Below are 21,287 nucleotides of genomic sequence, written 5' to 3' on the forward strand. Positions count from 1 at the left end.
GTTCGAATCACCGCCTTATTCCCCCTGTCCCAAATTAACGGTAGGAAAACAGATTAACGGTAGGAAAACAGAGGTAATAGTAGCAATGGCCACAAAAGCGATGGAACAGCTAATGAACCCGCAGGAACCCGAGGTCGCAGCGACCAACAGAGCAGAGCAGTGCCCTATATGGGAAGAAGAGTTGAGGAAGTATTTGATGGGGAAAGGATGGCCCCTTTGGTCCGAGTTTTGTTCAAATGATGAGTCAGGTCCAGGGAGCATAGGACAACCCTGGTGGGACAACCGAACCAAGGACATAAGAAGAATGCAGCGAAAGTTCGTAAGCCGATGGCAATAGTGTCATGAGCCTTGACCCGTCCGTTAGCTCAGCTTTACCAGAACCCCAGAATGTAGGAGGAGGAAGCCTACAAGAAATGAAAATGGCTATTTTAGATGTGATTGGGGACAACAAGGGAGACCCAGTAGAAGGTTTGAACCGTTGTAGGCAAAAGAAGGGAGAGCATCCGACTGCATTTGCAGGTCGCCTTTGGATCCATTTTAAAGCAGTATTTGCGGATTTGAACCGCGCACAGTTAGATAACGACGATAAAACTAAATGGGCCCGCACTTTAGTCTTCATGCCACAGAAGCAGGTCAAAAGGCTTGTGTAAATTATGACCCCACAAATGCCACACATAATGAAGTTTTGGTTTTAAAGCGACTCTCCAGAGCTTGGGAACAATCCCTACACGGGAAGGCAGATTAGGAAAGGGCAGAGGCAATGTTAGGCCCATACATGGCATTAGCACCCGAACAGATAATTCTTTCATCAACACCATAGATTGATGGTGTTCGGAATCCCCGACTTGGGTTTGCAACACATTCTGGGACCAATCAGGCAGACCAGTAGTCACAGGCACAGTCCGGGGACATCCAGTAGAGTTCCTTTGGGACACAGGAGGGTCCCGCACCACTTTAAACTCCTTCACAATGTTTCAGCACGACAAATGGCCCACCACAGACAACATCATCCTTAGTGGATTTACAGGACATGTACAGCATTGATACATTACAGCCCCCGTAGATATTCAGATAGGAACCATAAACACCAGGCACCCCGTTGTTTTCGTCGACTTGCCCCAAACAGCCAAGCACATTCTAGGAATCGACTTTATGAGCTCCCACTACCTTTCCTTTGACCCCGTGAATAAGTGTGTATGGAAAATGGCCAAAACAGCGAGAGCCCCCCCCCCCCCACCGCTACGCTCACAGTAGGGGACTACGAACATAGGATTTACTCAGTAGGAGACTATTGGTTTGATCCGCAAACAATTAGTACTGACCAGACAATTAGAGAGGTCCTCAGAAAACATAAAGCATCTTTCGCCCAACGCAAACACGATTGTGAGAAGATCCCAGGCATGGTCACAATTTCAGGTCCCGATCCCAAGCCCCAGAAGCAATACGGTTTCCCACAGCAAGCCGAGGGTGAGATCTCAAAAGTCATCAATAGCTTACTAGATCAAGGAGTAATTCGGCCCATAGTCTCAACAAACAATGCCCCAATTTGGCCTGTAAAGAAACCCGATGGTTCATGGAGATTAACCATTGACTACCGAGAGCTCAACAAGGTCACCCCATTAGCAGCCCCCACCGTTGCCACAAGTCCCGAAATCATGCTCAAGCAGGGAGTACAAGCAAAGTACTTTACAGTGCTGGACATTAGCAATGGCTTCTGGTCCATTCCCTTAGATAAGGCCTGTCAGTATAAGTGTGCGTTCTGCGTTCACATTTCAAGGGCAGCAGTATACGTGGACATGCCTCCCGCAAGGATTCAACAACTCCCCCTCCATTTTCCACCTACAATTGGCCAACGGACTTTCCAAATGTTCCCGCCCCGAATGCCTTATTCAGTATGTGGATGACTTACTCCTACAGACAGACACAAAGGAAGAGCATGTTAAGCTTCTTTCAGAATTGCTAGGTCTCTTACAATCAATTGGATGCAAGGTTAACCCGAAAATAGCCCAGATCCCAAAAGAAAAGGTCCTTTATATAGGCACCATTATCACCCACGGGAAGAGAACACAAACAAATTGAGTCAATAGTTAAATTGCCCCTGCCCCACAATGTCACTGCATTCCGGTCATTCTTAGGATTAGTTGGATATTGTAGGAACCATATAGATGGTTTTTCCACAAAAGCAGCCCCACTCCCAGAGCTCCTTAAAAAGAACGCCCCATGGTAATGGCTTCCTCAGCAAACGGACGCCATCGATGAATTAAAACGTGCCCTAGGCACAGCCCCCACTTTGCAAGTTCCAGACCCACACTCTCCCTATGCCATAGAAGTAGCGACCACCGACCGAGCTCGATCAGCAGTACTCCTACAGGAAAGACATGACCGCTTAGGACCCGTAGCCTGTGCCTCACGAATTTTGGATCCCGTAGAGCAAGGATTTTCAGCCTGCGAACAGCACTTGCTCGCAGTCTTTTGGGCAGTGCAGTATTTTGCATATATCACAGGCCTTAACCCAGTAATGATTTTAACCGAACACACCCCAATGCAGCTATTGTTAGATGGTAGGTTAAAGGACGGTTCAGTCAGCCAGAATAGAGCAGCTCGCTGGACACTGTTGTTACAAGGAAGGGACATTACAGTTAAATGTACAAAGACCCACACATTTTTAACAGACAACCTTCAGTATGCAGGAACCCCACATGAGTGCCAGATCATTGCAGCCAAACACCACACAGGACCCTTTATTCCGAAGTCACTACACACACGAGCGGGCATCAGAACACAGAATCCCCAGACAACCACAGACAACGCTTTAAAGATTTATGTGGACCGTTCCTCCACCATAGAAAATGGAAAGAGAATAACTGGTTGTGGAATTTATGTGGAAGACGCACAGGGACGCGCATTAGAGGAAATATCTTTAAAATTGCACGCCCATCTAGCATCACAAGCAGCCAAATTAGCAGCTATAGCATATGTAGTGCAGCACCCAGATTCCTTTCCGACCCCAGCGGACATACATTCGGACAGTTTATATGTCTGCAATAGTTTGACAGAATTCCTGCCCCTGTGGGAATCTCGAGGATTCGTATCCGCTGATGGTAAACCCCTACCCTCAGCCCCTTTGTTGAAGCATATCCTTAAGACAGCAAAAGACCACACAAGGGCATAATCAAAGTGAGAAGCCATCATCGTTCCTCCCCACCTGGTAATGTAAAGGCAGACACCTTAGCCAAGTCAGGGTCATGCCACGGACACTTTTGGCAACCCCCCGAAAGTGAACCGATACACGCATTCCAGGTTTCATAGACCAATATCGAAGTTTTAGCCCAGGCCCAAAAGGCAGAAGACACTCTTAAGCAAGTTTTAGACGGTAACTTCCCAGCCCCCTATGACAAATTCAAGGACTCACTGACGGTACAGGACGGTATAGTTTTGAAAAATGGAATTTATGTGGTCCCCACCCAGGACAGAAACCAGATAATTTACCAGTTTCATGACGGACACGGACATCAGGGGATAGACAATACCATTGCCCATTTAAGACCTTTGTGCTGGTGGCCCGATTTAAAAGCAGACATCACGCATTATGTTGAGAATTGTTTAATCTGTGCACAGAACAATCCTGAAAGGTATTGCAAGAAAGGACAATTGAGACACACCCGACCTGTTACTGGCCCATGGACAAATTTACAGCTCGACTACATTGGTCCCCTCCTCCCCTGCAGAAATGGTTTTAAATGTGTATTAGTAGTAATCAACACCTTTACAAAATGTATCGAAGCATTTCCCTCCCGGACGAACACAGCGAAAGCCACAGCTAAGATTTTGGCCCAACAGATATTTACATGCTGGGGTCTTCCCCGCAGCATTGAGTCAGACAAACGTTCCTATTTCACCGGCAGAGTCATGCAAAATGTCCTAACGATTTTTGGAATCAAGCAAAAATTTCACATAGCGTATCACCCCCAATCCAGCGGCATTGTTGAACGAATGAATCGCACCTTGAAAGCGACCATTAGAAAAATGGTGCAACAGCATAACATCACATGGGACAAAGTCCTCCCATTCACCCTTATGTTTATTAGCAACACAGTATCCAGTTCCACAGGTTTCACCCCCCACAGTCTCATGACCGAACGGCCCATGAAAGGAACTGAATATTTATTAGGTCTCGATTTGGCAAGCCCCACAGTCACTGCCCTCATCCATGAAAAAGCAGTCCAACAAGTCACGGAAAATATTAAAGCAGCACAGCTCGCTGCAGCTGTCCGATTAGGCGCTAGGAAAAAGCAGAGTAAGGCCTGCTTTGATAAAACAGTCCACCCCGTAGAGTATACAGTCAGCAAGTAATGGTTTCCCTGTACAATCCCAGTCCGTTCCTCTCCCCTAAATTTGCAGGACCCTACTCCATTTCGGACAAAGTGAGCCCCTCTGTGTACAAGATAACGTACCCCAATGGTAAAACTGGTTGGTTCCACATCGACCAGCTCAAAGTCTATGGAACCCAGTCTAGCCACTCCCATCACATCTCCCTGGCAATAGCAGATGATTCCGCCCCGCCCATCGACAACCTAGTCCAATCCTCCCCCAGCCATGACAGCACGACCACACCCACAGACCCGACCATGTCTCCGCCCACAAGTACGACTTTCCACCTTGAGCTTGATTCAGACGATAGCGCCAGCCTTCCCGAATTGACCACGATCACTGACCACTGGTACAACCTCCCCGGCTCCAGTCACTCCAGCCCCTGGAACCACAACCAGGACATGTCTGGCCCTCATAGCCCCTTCCACAGCCAGAGCCACTGCCACCTCCCGACAACAGTAATTTGCCCTTCACTGCCACCGCCCCTCATTACGAAGTCTTACAACACCAGGTTAAAGTCCAACAGGTTTGTTTCGATGTCACTAGCTTTCGGAGCGCTGCTCCTTCCTCAGGTGAATGAAGAGGTCTGTTCCAGAAACACATATATAGACAAATTCAAAGATGCCAAACAATGCTAGGAATGCGAGCATTAGCAGGTGATTAAATCTTTACAGATCCAGAGGATCCAGAACCCTGAGGTGTCCAAATGATGATCTTTAATCACCTGCTAATGCTCGCATTCCTAGCATTGTTTGGCATCTTTGAATTTGTCTATATATGTGTTTCTGGAACAGACCTCTTCATTCACCTGAGGAAGGAGCAGCGCTCCGAAAGCTAGTGACATCGAAACAAACCTGTCGGACTTTAACCTGGAGTTGTAAGACTTCGTACTGTGCTCACCCCAGTCCAACGCCGGCATCTCCACATCATGACCGCCCCTCATGATAAACGAACCCATTTTTGGCACCGCGACAACTCTTGTAGATTGGTAAGACATGACGACTTGGATTCCACGACAGCCCACGCGGCCACGGCAGACACGAGTCTGGCAACCGGGAGATGGTGACGATTCCGAGTCTGACTCCCGATACGGTAACCTTTTTACAACACTTTTCGATACAGAACCCTGAGGTGTCCAAATGATGAGAAAAAGGAACCGCATGAGATTTACGGTATCCTATTTACTGATGGAGCCTGCCCGCCTTCTTTCCTTCTTTCTTTCTTATTGCCACATGGTTTTAATTAATGTCAGCCTGACACCCAATTTCTTTATACTATCATAGCTACTCTTCCGACGCCATTTACTGACCAATGGCCGTTAAAGGAACAATTGTTGGATCTCACATGTGTTGCAAATTCTTTCCGTTCGTTTCGGTCACCCAGGTAGGGAGCAACTCCACTAATCCCCACCCTACCTGAGGACCCCAAATGCATCCGGTCAGTTAAACTCGGGTAGTAGAGCAACGGCACTGATCACCGCCCTACCCAGGAATTCCACCCATTCTTGCCCACATGCACCTCATGTTCCCGTCCCTTCAAGTCGTCTGGAATGGTTCTTTACACTTTTCACTGTCTTTGGCAGGTCTTAGTTTTCCCTTCTCTGCTCTTATTGTGGTTTTAAGAATGTCCTTTGCCTCTGTACACTCATCCCTTTCCCTTCCACGACTCTTTGGTCGCTTCCCCACCTGCTATTTACATGTTTGACACACTTGGTTGCCACACATATGCTGCTATACGCGAACTACCTCTGGACCCTGGGACGAAGAAACTTTATAAAATTAGCCGCCCTAAAATTCGGCTAGTTAAGATAAGCCTCAACCTCCCATAGCTGTGATGTAAGAAAGACTGGTCGAAGAAATTGTCCGCCCACTCCAAGCATCGACCACAAGCTGCGAGAGTCTCTGTACTTTAAAAGTTTTAATTTCTTGTCTCTAAAAATGGTATTTCAAAAAAAAATGAGGGAGTCACACATGGTGACGATTCTAATGGGTAATTGAAGTTAAGGAGACAAAGACAAACAAAACGAGATGTTAACCAACGATAATAACATATTATGCTTGCACCCCCAGGAATATACGAAAAACGAAGAACAGAAGACAAGATGAAGAGAGGACTGATGACCTACATTGTGATCATCTCTGGACTCCTACAACTGCGCGCGTTACAAACTTTTGTACCCTACATCACACCAGCCCCGAACATGACCACACAACATGATACCCCTAGCCCGGACACCACACCACACATAGAGATAAACACTGATACCCCCACTTGGTGCGAAAACATTGTTAAATGGTATTCCCTTTCCTACACAGTAGTGGCCCTTCTGCTGATAGCGATAATCTGCAGGGTCATCTCGACACTTAGACTCCGCAAATGGCGAAAAAGAGCCTCCTGCTCCCCGATATACACACTCCGAACCCCATTCTTCGGAATTCACCCAACCCAACAAACAGTGTAACCACCGATAAAAATAAAGATTGTACACCTCTGTAACGTTGATAAGTTAAGTAGAAATGTGATGCTGTCGTTGGTTTAAAAATGTTGTATTGTACATAAGTTCCTTTTTATATTTGCCAGCAGCATGAGAGTAGCTTAGATAGTGATAGTTAGATATTCCCTTGTGTGAATAAGTTAAATGTGTAATAGTTAAATGTTTTATAGTGACCCCTTAGAGATTATGAATGTATGATGAGTTAATGAAACTTAGGTAAATGCTCCAAAACATTGGTCAGAGTAGTGTAGAGCCTGTCCTTGACCAAGGGTAACCGGCACACCAAGGACGGATGAGGGATCAACAGTGTGATCCACCATGCTTCACGTTCAGGATCAAGAGTACGGGATGTAGCCATCTCAGATGGCCACCTGCAAAGGACCATGGGAATTATGGCCAACCCAGGACTCAGACACACTAGGAGCTTGTGTGTGTATTTGCAACCCAGATTGCTAGATGCGACCGAAACCCCCGCTCGTTTGCATTCTAATGGCCCATTTCCCCAGAACAAAAGGACTGTACTCAGGTAACCGATACAGATACAGACTAACCGGCGCCACTCCCTTTGCGAAGAAAGCCCAAACAGCCAAGGTCAATGACCGCTCAGGACACGCCCAGCCATCAAGGCACCCGCCCCTTTATTGGCCAAAATTGAAGGCAGTGATCGAAGCCTGTCGAATTATTGGGTCCAAAGCTAAGGACCGCCCCAAAGAGCGCAAAATCCCAGAGGGATAGAAAGAGACACAGCCATGTGTTCGGTCTCTCTTGGCCCCGGCCTCCACCTAAAACGAAGTGTAGCATTACGACCCGAAGACAAGTTCAAGACCACCGATCGCTACCAGACGGATGAGCCCAGCAGAAACGAAGCCACTTCTACCCAGCCACGCAAGATCCGAACAAAGGCCTTGTTCATCTGCAAAGAGCTGGTTGCCTGAAGTTAAGTATAGATTATTGTAGTTAGGTGTAGTTTGACTTGTAGTGCTTATCCTTGTGTGTAAATAAACTATCTTTGGACTTGAACTGACTAACTGGTTGTTACGTGGATGAGAGGCGACTTAATAGAGGTTTATAAGATAATGAGGGGGATAGATAGAGTGGACATTCAGAGACTATTTCCTCGGGTGGATGTAGCTGTTACAATTGGGGCATAACTATAAGATTCAGGGTAGGAGATATAGAAGGGGTGTCCGAGGTAGGTTCTTTACTCAGAGAGTGTATCGGGTGTGGAATGGACTGCCTGCTGTGATAGTGGAGTCGGACACTAGGAACTTTGAAGCGATTATTGGATAGGCACATGGAGCACACCAGAATGACAGGGAGTATGATAGCTTGATCTTGGTTTCGGACAACGCTCGGCACAACATCGAGAGTCGAAGGGCCTGTTCTGTGCTGTACTGTTCTATGGTCTTTGATCGATATCCGGTAAAGCCTTGTGGTGGGATCATTTGATACCTGGCGACTCTGAAAAGCAATATTATCATTAATAACTGCCATATCTAGTTAATTTGTCAACATTATTGGTGCCGATTAGCAACATTATTGGTGATGCTGGTGGGATAGTATTCCACTCATTAAAAAGAGCAACACTTCAGTTGAAGCCGAAACAGGGTTTTATACAGGTTCATCAGAACTTGCATGCTTTTGTACTCTGCCTGCATTTATAAAGCCCAGGATGGTGTATCCTTTATATCCTGCTTTCTCCATAAAGCCTGAGATGCTGTATGTATCAGATACTTACCACTCAATGTGCCCTACCACTTTCAATGATGTGTGAAAATATTCCCAGGCCCCTCTGCTCCTGCATCCACTTTAGAACTGTACCCGTTGCTATATCTTGTGTCTCCTCATCCTTCCTAACAAAATGAATCACTTGCCATTTCTCTGCATTATACTTAAACATAAGAACTAGGACAAAAGTAGGCCATCTGGCCCCTCAAGCCTGCTCCACCATTAAATAAGATCCTGGCTGATCTTTTTGTGACTCAACTCCTTACCCGTCTGCTCACCATAACCCTTTACTGTTCAAAAATCTATCTTTGCCTTAAAAACATTTAACGAGGTAGCCTCAACTCACTGGGCAGGCAGGGCAGCACGGTGGCACATAGAACATCGAAAAATACAGCACAGAACAGGCCCTTCGGCCCACGATGTTGTGCCGAACCTTTGTCCTAGATTAATCATAGATTATCATTGAATTTACAGTGCAAAAGGAGGCCATTCGGCCCACTGAGTCTGCACCGGCTCTTGGAAAGAGCACCCTTCCCAAGGTCAACACCTCCACCCAACACTAAGGGCAATTTTGGACACTAAGGGCAATTTATCATGGCCAATCCACCTAACCTGCACATCTTTGGACTGTGGGAGGAAACCGGAGCACCTGGAGGAAACCCATGCACACACGGGGAGGATGTGCAGACTCCGCACAGACAGTGACCCAAGCCGGAATCGAACCTAGGACCCTGGAGCTGTGAAGCAATTGTGCTAGCCAGGTGTGGCCTCACCAGCAACCTATACAGCTGCAACATAACCTCCCTGTTTTTAAGCTCCATCCCTCTAGCAATGAAGGACAAAATTCCATTTGCCTTTGCTTGGCACAACATCGAGGGCCGAAGGGCCTGTTCTGTGCTGCTGCTGTACTGTTCTATGTAATTACTTGCTGCACCTGCAAACCAACTTTTTGAGATTCATGCACAAGGTCACCCAGGTCCCTCTGCACAGCAGCATGCTGCAATTTTGTACCATTTAAATAATAGTCCATTTTGCTGTTATTCCTACCAAAATGGTTGACCTCACATTTACCAACATTGTGCTCTATCTGCCAGACCCTTGCCCATTCAATTAAACTATCTATATCCCTCTGCAGACTTTCAGTGTCCTCTGCACATTTTGCTCTAGCACTCATCTTTGTGTCATCTGCGAACTTTGACACATTACAATTGGTCCTCAATTCCAAATCATCTATGTAAATTGTAAACAATTGCGGTCCCAACACTGAGTCCTAAGGCACACCACTAATCACTGATCGCCCACCAGAAAAACACCCATTTATCCCCACTCTTTGCTTTCTGTTAGTTAACCAATCCTCTATCCATGCTAATACATTACCCGTAATGCTGTGCACCTTTATCTCTGCAACAACCTTTGTACAGCACCTTGTCGAATGCCTTCTGGAAATCCAGATGCACCACATCCACCGGTTCCCCGTTGTCCATTGCGCTGGTAATGTCCTCAAAGAATTCCAGCAAATTAATGAATTGCCTTCCATGAACCCATGCTGTGTCTGCCCAATGGGACAATTTCTATCCAGATGACTCACTATTACTTCCTTGATGATAGATTCAAGCATTTTCCCCACTACAGAAGTTAAGCTAACCGGTCTATAGTTACTTATCTGCCACATATTCCTCATTCGACCAACCTGTCTAAAGTCTCTTTGCGCTTATCACTATTCTCATGGTTCACAATGCTCCCAAGTTTTGTGACATCTAAAAATAAATAATTACGGTAAATTAAAAAACTACACTGAATTTTATCAATGTTAATGTGCGTCAAATATAAAATTTAACATTGAAAGTGTAAAATGCTAATTTATTTCCTGTGACTGTCCTACTTCTTCTGTGGAGCTGCGCCAATCACAAAGTTTTCACAATGAGTGGAAAGGATTAGGAGAAAAAATCTATAATAATTTGATAAAACCAAATTACTGCCGATGCTGGAATCTGAAACCAAAAGAGAAAATGCTGGAAAATCTCAGCAGGCCTGGCAGCATCTGTCGGAAGAGAAAAGAGCTAGCGTTTTGAGTCCAGATGACCTTTTGCATATGCCAAACATTTTATAATGGTGATGGCACAGTTGGAAGGGGGGTGCATTGGTGGAGAACAAAAACAGCAGAAGGTAAGGGGAACATAACAAAATTATCGTGGCTAGAGAGATTGATTCTGTGAGAGCTGAATGAGATTAATGGGTTGGAATAGCACGAGAGAGATGAGGATGGCATGGAGGAATAGAAGGAATGGAATGAAGTTGGCAAAAGAAGGATAAAATGGGAAGGACTGGCGAGATTATCATAGAATTTACAGTGCAGAAGGAGGCCATTTGGCCCATCGAGTCTGCACCGGCTCTTGGAAAGAGCACCCTACCCAAGGTCATCACCTCCACCCTATCCCCATAACCCAGTAACCCCACCCAATACTAAGGGCAGTTTTGGACACTAAGGGCAATTTATCATGGCCAATCCACCTAACCTGCACATCTTTGGACTGTGGGTGGAAACCGGAGCACCCGTAGGAAACCCACACACACACGGGGAGGATGCGCAAACTCCGCACAGACAGTGGCCCAAGCCGGAATCGAACTTGGGACCCTCGAGCTGTGAAGCAATTGTGCTATCCACAATGCTACCGTGCTGCCCGAGATGGCAGGGAAGGGTTGGATGAGATGATAGAATTGGTTAAGTGTGGCACAATGGTGGGAACAATTAATTTGTTAAAATTATTATTCCAAAGCTATTCTTTCTGTTAAGAATGAAGGTTCACTGGATTTGAATGAACATCTGGCAGATGAATTGAAAGACTATATTACCATTGACTCAGTTGAAGAAGAACTTGCAAAAAAGTCTATCCCTTAGACCATAAGACATAGGAGCGGAAGTAAGGCCATTCGGCCCATCAAGTCCACTCCACCATTCAATAATGGCTGATTTCAACTCCATTTACCCGCTCTCCATAGCCCTTAATTCCTCGAGAAATCAAGAATTTATCAACTTCTGTCTTAAAGACACTCAACGTCCCGGCCTCCACCGCCCTCTGTGGCAATGAAATCCACAGACCCACCACTCTGGGTGAAGAAATTTCTCCTAATCTCTGTTCTAAAGTGACTCCCTTTTATTCTAAGGCTGTGCCCCCGGGTCCTTGTCTCCCCTGCTAATGGAAACAACTTCCCTACGTCCACCCTATCTAAGCCATTAATTATCCTGTAAGTTTCTATTAGATCTCCCCTCAACCTCCTAAACTCCAATGAATATAATCCCAGGATCCTCAGACGTTCATCGTATGTTAGGCCTACCATTCCTGGGATCATCCGTGTGAATCTCCGCTGGACCCGCTCCAGTGCCAGTATGTCCTTCCTGAGGTGTTGGGCCTAAAATTGCTCACAGTATTCTAACTGGGGCCTAACTAGTGCTTTTAAAGCTTCAGAAGTACATCCCTGCTTTTATATTCCAAGTCTCTTGAGATAAATGACAACATTGCATTTTCTTTCTTAATTACAGACTCAATCTGCAAGTTTACCTTTAGAGAATCCTGGACTAGGACTCCCAAGTCCCTTTGCACTTCAGCATTAATGAATTTTGTCACCGTTTAGAAAATAGTCCATGCCTCTATTCTTTTTTCCAAAGTGCAAGACCTCGCACTTGCCCACGTTGAATTTCATCAGCCATTTCTTGGACCACTCTCCTAAACTGTCTAAATCTTTCTGCAGCCTCCCACCTCCTCAATACTACCTGCCCCTCCACCTATTATCGGCAAACTTAGCCAGAATACCCCCAGTCCCGTCATCTAGAGCGTTAATATATAAAGAGAACAGCAGTGGCCCCAACACTGAACCCTGCAGGACACCGCTTGTCACTGGTTGCCATTCCGAAAAAGAACCTTTTATCCCAACTCTCTGCCTTCTGCCTGCCAGCCAATCGTCAATCCACGTTACTACCTTGCCTCGAATACCATGGGCCCTTATTTTACTCAGCAGTCTCCTGTGAGGCACCTTATCAAAGGCCTTTTGGAAGTCAAGATAGATAACATCCATTGGCTCTCCTTGGTCTAACCTATTTGTTATCTCTTCAAAGAACTCTTAACAGGTTTGTCAGGCACGACCTCCCCTTACTAAATCCATGCTGACTTGTCCTAATCCTACCCTGCACTTCCAAGAATTTAGAAATCTCATCCTTAACGATGGATTCTAGAATCTTGCCAACAACCGAGGTTAGGCTAATTGGCCTATAATTTTCCATCTTTTTTCTTGTTCCCTTGAACAGGGGGGTTACAACAGCGATTTTCCAATCCTCTGGGACTTTCCCTGACTCCAGTGACTTTTGAAAGATCATAACTAACGCCTCCACTATTTCTTCAGTGATCTCCTTCAGAACTCTAGGATGTAGCCCATCTGGGCCCGGAGATTTATCAATTTTTAGACCTCTTAATTTCTCTAGCACTTTCTCCTTTGTGATGGCTACCATATTCAACTCTGCCCCCTGACTCTCTTGAATTGTTGGGATATTACTCATGTCTTCTACTGTGAAGACTGACGCAAAGTATTTATTTAGTTCCTCAGCTATTTCCTTGTCTCCCATCACTAGATTACCAGCGTCATTTTGGAGCGGCCCAATGTCTACTTTTGCCTCCCGTTTGTTTTTAATGTATTTAAAGAAACTTTTACTCTCATTCCTAATGTTACTGGCTAGCCTACCTTCATATTTGATCCTCTCCTTATTTCTCTCTTTGTTATCCTCTGTTTGTTTTTGTAGTCTTCCCAATCTTCTGACTTCCCACTACTCTTTGCCACATTATAGGCTTTTTCTTTTGCCTTCCCGAGGTTCTACACAGTCTAATTGGCATGCAACAGCACAAACTTAGATTCACGAAAGGGACAGTTGTAATAGTGCTACGAAATTTGAATGCTAAAGAAGGACTTTGTCATAGAACAAGATTGGGAGTTAAGAAGTTGTTTGCTTCAATGCTAGATGATGAAATTATAATTGATGCAGGAAATATTGCTTATTCTGCAGTTAATATTGAGCCCATCAGATGTGACCCTGTCTTTTCATCTCAGGAGAAAACAGTTCCCAATTAGACTGTCATATGCTAGACAAGGGTAAACCCTTGACATATTTGCACTTTTAGTCTCAGGCCTGTTTATACACTTGGATAGCTTTATGTCGCTTTTTTTGGAGTGAGAAGTTTTGATTCTGTTAAATGTTTTGGTGAAATTCTGAATTTAAAAATGTACTGCTGCTGACAAAGGTCTGGCAGAGCCAGGTAGGTGACAGATATGGCATCCCTCCACCATGCCATCTGATTTAGCACCACCTCCTTGCCTGCCAGCCCCCTCCTCGGTGGGGAAGGTACATAAAATTCCAGCTATTAATTCAGTTTCCCCTCCACAGATGCTGCCTGACCTGCTGAGTATTTCCAGCACTCTCTGCCTCTATGCCACATAAACTTCATGGCTTTTTTTTTGTGATTCTATGCACTAAATTGTTAAAATTCCATTTTCTTCTGATAATTTCTACACCAGCCTCATGCAAAAGTCAATTTCCAGATACAAGCCCTGGCTCCTTATGAATTGAAGTGTAACCTTATGCACACATTATCTAGGACATAATGTGCCGGAGTGCACAATGAACATTTTTATTGTTGCTTTGTACATGGGAAACAGCGTGGGTTCTCCCATTAATTCTTGACCTCTCCAAAATCAGTGGAGTATAAAATGTGAAGAAATTGTGCTGAAAACTAATTTTATTAAGAATATAAATATCAAACATAAAAGTATCAATCAGCAGATTGTGTACAGTCATAGAATACCTGATTTCTCACTAGTGCTTTATATAATAGGTCAAAAAGATTTAGAAGTTTCCTTCAGTAACTTTGCACTACTGTCCATAATTAAAAGCATTACAAGCTATGGGGTGAAACCTTACCAAACATTTGACAAGTATCAGGCCCGGTGAGAAAAATGGAGTGGCTTGGTCAGCAGGATTTCTCATGGAATCTTACGCCTCTTAAAGGTTTTTCTCCCCAGGAGAATCACACAGTACACTTGGTGCCCTCCCGCTGATTCACTCGCCCCCGGGGAAACCTAATCATTGCAATAACTGGGGAGCTCCATTTGAACCCTTCCCCAGCATTGCTCAGCACTTGTTTCAGATCCATGAGAGGGAGTGGTAGCAGGAAAGCCAGCACTGCATTTCATGGAGGGACCCCAACCAGATCCCTAATGGTGTGCAGCAGAGACGGGAAGTCCTGTACCCGCAATCTGGAAGGTGGCCCACCATCAGGTTTTCCACCCCTGTCCGGGAGTGCCAGCACTCTCCAGAAGAGGATAGGGCAGCAGGGCAGGAAGAAGATGAATGACCTCTGAGCGGCCAGGGTAAGTCTGCCATCTTCAGTCTCTCACTGCATCCTCTCACCCATCACTCGCACCTCTAAGGTGATCTTTCAGCCAGCCACCTCGCGGATTGCTCCCACTCCAGTCCCACGAATGCCACTCCTCAACTAGCTGAACTGGCAGGACTCCCGCCTGCACTCTCCCCATCTGTGTCTCCACAGGACAAACCTGAGCGCAACCACGGGAGGGGGCACAGCCACCCAGTGTCATGCAGGAGCTCTGGAACTGGCATGAGGAAAGAGTCCTTGAGCTGGCCGGTGAGGAGCCTGACCGTGCCTGTGCTGTTAGTGAAGTGGGGGCAAAAATCAGAACCAGAAAGACAAACTGTCATTCCTCACGATTTATCCCCCACGATATATTAATGACAACCCGCAGCTCTGCACCCAAGGGATCCCGGGGATGTCCAGCCCAGTGGACACCCCCCTCCCTGTGAGCGACACACCTCCAGCCTTACACACCGAGAAGGGCAGCACTGCAACACCTGTGCTGCTCAAAGGTACGCCCGGATCCTTAAGGTCCAGGCCCCCAAAGTCATCTCAGGCAACAGCGCGTGGATGGCAACAGACCGCCTCAACCTCAGCTGTGGATCCTGGGCAGATACCTAGACATAGTGTGAGGGTGAGGAAAAGTAAGAAACTGGAGGCACCTAAGGGGAACGTGTGAACATAGGCACTATTTAACATAGCTCACCACTATAAATAGACACTTGTAAATAAACATCACTTTGTTCACCACCAGATGATCCACCCTGTAATTTCATGGTGCCATGCTCCATAAACCCCTGATGCTTCATCCCTGTGGAGTGTGAGAGTGGCAGGGGCGGGCTTCTGGTGATGGGGAAGTGCTGAGCAGCCGCACATCAGGTGGGTTTCCTCCAGAATACATTAAAACAGGCATTTTTTGCCAAAGTTAGCCTGAGCAAATATCCAGCAAGCAATAGCTCAAGAGGCCGCAGGGGAGCCAGAAGTGGTTGAAAAGGGCAGGAGCTGCGAGCAAGCGAGTTGGCGGACCCACAAGGCAAGGAGTCTCCAGCCAGCCGTCAGAGAGGGAGACCAATGACCCGGACAATGGGCTTCCACGCTCCCCCCCACCCCCACCCCCCGCACCTGTAGAAGGATGGAAGACATTCCTTGGAAGAGATCAAAGTGGAGATCCAGGTGGTGGTCAAAGTGGCAGAGGCGCTGGTCGCCATGCAGACGGCGCTCGATGGAAGGGGGAAGAAGCTAGAGATTCAGGGAAACACAATCCAGGAGCTCGAAAAGGTGTCGACCAACCAAAAGGACAGGATCGTCGCTCTGGAAGCAGAGATAAAAAGGTTGCGGTGACAAAAGGGAGCCTGAAGGGGGAAGTCGACCAGAAGAATCGGTCTTGGCGGCAAATTATTCGAATAGTGGGCCTGCCAGAAGGGATCGAGGGCAGAGACCCGACTGACTATGTGGCCCAGATGCTGGGCAACTTGGTCGGAAGGGACAACTTCCCCAAGCCACCAGAGATTGAAAGGGTCACTCCGACCGAAGCCCAAGGCCGGGGAGCAGCCAAGGGCGATAATCGCCAATTTACACAGGTACCAGGTTCAGGAGAATATCCTGTGTTGGGCTCGGCAGACCAAAGCGAGCAATTGGGAATGACACGGAATGCAGGTGTACCATGACATTGGGGCCGAGGTTAACCAAATGAAATCGGCCCTCTACACGAACGGTATAAAATTTGGGATGTTATTCCCAGCAAAGGTCTGGGTGACATTCCATAATAAAGAACATTATTTCACCACCCAGGCAGAGGTGGACGAGTTTGTGCGGAGGTACGGCCTAGCCAAAAGGCAGACAAAGCAGCGATGAAGACGCAGGGAGAGAAAAGAAAAGTTATGGACATGAACAACCTTTGCGCTGGATGGTGCTGCTTCGCTTTGAGCAAGAGCACTAGCCCACAGGAAGGAAGGGTCGAGGGTAGCGGAGCGCAGACAAGGATGAAGAGGAGTCAAGAGTTGATGGCAATTGATCGGGCACAAGAAGGGGGAAAGATCAGCACCGGGAGGGGGGCCACCACACTAGCAGGGATAGCTGGCGCCAGGAGATGGAAAGAGAGGGGGGCGGCGGAGCATCTTCCAGCGGAAGGAAGTGCCTGGTTGGGGTTGGGGGGGGGGGAAACCACAGGGATAGGGGAGGGGAAGATGGGGGGCATGTGGGGGGCAGGGGAGGGTAGAAAGGGGACAGAGGGGAGAAGGGGGACCATGGGGAGAGCATAATAATAAGGAACGGAAGGGCTCCAAACTGGCTTCAGCAGGTCAGGTTTGGGTTGATGGAACAAGATGGCACAGTAAGCAGCCACTTTGGAGGGTCCCTAAACAAAGTGAAACCCCTGAGTACAGGGGCTCACCCACATGGCATACACACATTTGGCGGCCATGTTGGGTGGCCCCTGGACAAAGGGAAACCTGAAGTACAGGGGCCTGGCCTCATGGTGAGAACGGCGACCACGGCCATTTTGGATGCCCCCCTAACAAAGGGACACCCCGGAGTGCAGGGGAGCATCCAGAAGGTGATCCTGCAGGAAGGGGGGTCAGAAATCCCCCACCAGGATAGTCACCTGGAACGTTAGGTAACTTAATGGCCCAGTGAACAGATCCAGAGTCTTCATCCACCTGAGAAGTTTAAAAGCCGACATGAAAATGAAAATCAAGTTACTGTGAAAAGCCCCTAGTCGCCACATTCCGGCGCCTGTTCGGGGAGGCTGTTACGGGAATTGAACCGTGCTGCTGGCCTGCCTTGGTCTGCTTTCAAAGCCAGCGATTTAGCCCTGTGCTAAACATCCCCTATAGTCTTCCTCCAGGAGACGCACCTGAGCGAGAAGGACCGACTGCGGGCAAGGAAGGGCTGGTTGGAGAAGACTTACCATTCCTGCTATGGGAAGAGCGCTAGGGAGGTAGCAATATTGGTAAGTAAGAGGATGGTGTTCACGGCGAGAAAGACGGTCACGGGGGACAGTATGTCATGGTCAGCGGTGTCCTAGACGGGGCACTTGTAATCCTGGTAAACAAGCCCAACTGGGACGACACGGAATTTATAAAGAAGACCATGGTGGAAATCCCCGACATAGATTCGCACTGACTGATCATGGGGAGGGACCTTAACTGTGTACATGACCCATTGATGGACCGATCAAACCCCATAACGGGGAAAACGACAGACATGGCTAGGGAACTGGGAACGTTGATGGAACAGATGGGGGCAGTGGACCCATGGCAGTTCCTGCAGCCAGGTGAGAAGGAACTCTCGTTCTTCTCACTGGTACATAAGGTCTACACCTGCATCAACTTCTTTGCAGTGGGGAAATCGGTGCTTCCAGAAATAGTCAGGGCGGAACACCGTGACTGTAATCACCGACCATGCTCCACTTAATGTGGACGTGAGGTTGGAGACGAGCCATGCCCAATACCACCCATGGAGGTTGGACACAGCCCTCTTGGCCGACAAGGTTTTCGACCAGAAAACATCACTGTCTATCGGCGAGTACGTTACGAATAAGCAAAATGGGGAAGTCTCACCTTCCACGTTCTGGGAGGCACTAAAGGCAGTGATTAGGGGAGAAATTATAGCCTACAAGGCTCATAGAGACAGGGAAGAGAGGGCAGCTAGGCAGCAACTGATCGACTCCATCCTGGAGGTCGACCAACGGTACTCCGAGGCCCCAACTGTAGAGCGTCTGGCAGAGAGGAAGAAGCTACAATTGGACTTTAAGCTGCTATCAAGCAGGAACAGTAAGAAGTCTTACAACACCAGGTTAAAGTCCAACAGGTTTGTTTCGAATCTCTAGCTTTCGGAGCACTGGTCCTTCCTCAGGTGAATCAAGCAGGAAGGCAGCGCACCAACTCCGCCAGGCACGGAGGACCTTTTATGAACATGGAGAGAAGGCCAGCCGCCTGCTGGCTCACCAGCTGAGAAAGCAGGCAGCCACGAGGGAAGTCGCACAGGTAAAGGACAGCAGAGACGGATTGCTAGCCAAACCAAAAAAGGTCATCAAAGCATTTGAGGGCCTCTACTGGGGACTACACCTTTGAGCCCCCCAACGGGGACTCAGGAATGAAACGGTTCCTCGATGGACTGGACAAGCCAGTCATGGGGATGACAGACGGGGGAGCATGGAAGCACCAATAGAACAGACGGGGCAGCTGGAAGCACCGGTTCAACATAAAATTTGCACCAGCTCTCGCCCTGCACATGCAGGAGATGTTCGCAGACGCAGCAAGGGGCTGCCTGCCTCCAACGCTAACACAGGCCACCATACCGCTGATACCCAAAAAAGACAAAGACCCATCTGAATGAGAATCATACATACCCATTTTGTTGCTCTCTGTAGATGCAAAAATACTCGCTGAAGTCCTGGACAGGAGACTGGAGAACTGCGTACCAGAGATGGTCGCAGCGGACTAGACAGGCTTTGTCAAGAGTAGACAGCTAACTGCGAACATCAGACGACAGCTAAATGTGATACTGACTCCATCTGGGAGGAGAACACCAGAGGTGATCGTCTCCCTGGACACAAAAGGCCATCGACAGATTAGAGTGGAAGTACCTCATTGAGGTATTGGAGTGGTTTGGGCTGGGGACAGGGTTCATCTCATGGGTGAAACTCCTGTACACCCCCCCAAGGAGAGTGTTCGGACCAACACCACCAGCTCTGAATACTCCCAGTTGCACAAAGGCACAAGGCAGGGATGCCCACTGTCCCCGCTCCTGTTCGCCCTGGCAATTGAACCGCTGGCAATCGCCCTGCAAAACACGAGATGGAAGTTCTCCCATTTAAAATAACCCAAAACAAATTCTGCTACCTAGGGATCCAGATAGCTCACAATTGGACACGGATCCACAAGGGGAATCTGACCAGTATGGTGGAGGAAGTAAAAAAGGTCCTACAGAGATGGGATGCACTTCTCCTTTCCCAGACTGGAAGAGTGCAGGCGGTCAATATGAACGTAATGCCCAGGTTCCTCTTCCTGTTTAGATCCCTACCGATCTTCATCCCTTTTTCCAAAAAAATAGACAAAATGATTAGGGTGTTTGTGCGAGTGTGTGGGAGGTGGGGGGGGAGAGAATCCAAGAATCCCTAAGACAATACTGAAACGTAGAAGAAGCATGGGAGACCTGGCCCTTCCGAACTTGCAATATTACCACTAGGCAGTCACAGCCAAGAGAGTGAGGAGATGGGTAAAGGAACCAAACATGGAATGGATGAGGATGGAAGTATCCTCCTGCATGGGAATGACCATCTGAGCCCTCGCCACGACAGAGCTCCCATCCCCACCACAAAACACTCAACCAGCCCAGTGGTAGTAGCAACACTAAGAACCTAGAACCAGATGAGACAGCACTTCGGTCTAACCAAGGTGTCCACCATGGCCCCCATCTGTGGCAATCACAGGTTTCCACCAGCCATGCTTGATGTCACCTTTAAGAGGTAGAGACAGGATATGGGCACTCCAGCGGTTAGGGACTTCTACAGAGGGGACAGATGTGCAACCTTAGAAGAGCTGACGGAGAGACTGGAACTACTGAATGGACAGGAACTCCGACATTTACAGATCAAAAACGTTCTCCTCAAGGATACGATGTGGCACCCTAGGGCCCCAAGAGACATAATGTTGGAGAAGCTATTGGATGTGGACAGTATGGAAAAAGGGAACTGCGGGGACATATACAGATGACTTCTAGAAAGGACACATTCCCCACTGGACGGAACAAGGGAGAAATGGGAGGAAGAATTAGCGACAGAAGTATGGTGGGGACTCTGGAACGAAGCACTGAACAGGGCCAACTCCACCTCCTCCTGCAAAGGCTAAGCCTCATGCAGCTTAACATGGTGCACAGAGCCCACCTGCCAAGAACCCGAATGAGCATGTTCTGGGCCTGCCCCAGACTCATCGGGTTTTGGACAGCCTTCTTTGAGGCGATGTCTAAGGGTGTTGGGGTGAGGATAACGCCCCAAGATTGGCAGTCTTCGGGGTATTGGACCAGCCAGAGCATCATATGGGGTAGAGGGCCGACGCCCTTGCATTTGCTTCCCAATCACCCGCTGGAGAATCCTGCTCGGCTGGCGATCAGCCGAACTACATACAGCTGCAGACTGTCTGGCAGACCAATTGGAATTTCCCCATCTGGAGAAGATCATATACACAATCTGAGGATCGGACAATGGCTTCCACAAAGCTTGGGGTCCATTCATCAGCCTGTTCCAAGACCTATTCGAAGCCAACAACGGGTAGAAC

At 47.7% G+C, this 21,287-nt stretch overlaps 1 long non-coding RNA gene across 1 annotated transcript; it reads left to right on the forward strand.

Annotated features, from left to right (window-relative positions):
* The first annotated feature begins 5,160 nt into the window (after window positions 1–5,160).
* LOC140399211 (uncharacterized) lies at window positions 5,161–7,885 on the forward strand. The gene is made up of 2 exons (XR_011937666.1): window positions 5,161–5,754; window positions 6,441–7,885. It is a non-coding gene; the product is annotated as an uncharacterized lncRNA (long non-coding RNA).
* The last annotated feature ends 13,402 nt before the right edge of the window (window positions 7,886–21,287 follow it).

The sequence above is a fragment of the Scyliorhinus torazame genome, chromosome 2, assembly GCF_047496885.1.
Source record: "Scyliorhinus torazame isolate Kashiwa2021f chromosome 2, sScyTor2.1, whole genome shotgun sequence".
Taxonomy (NCBI): Eukaryota; Metazoa; Chordata; class Chondrichthyes; order Carcharhiniformes; family Scyliorhinidae; genus Scyliorhinus; species Scyliorhinus torazame.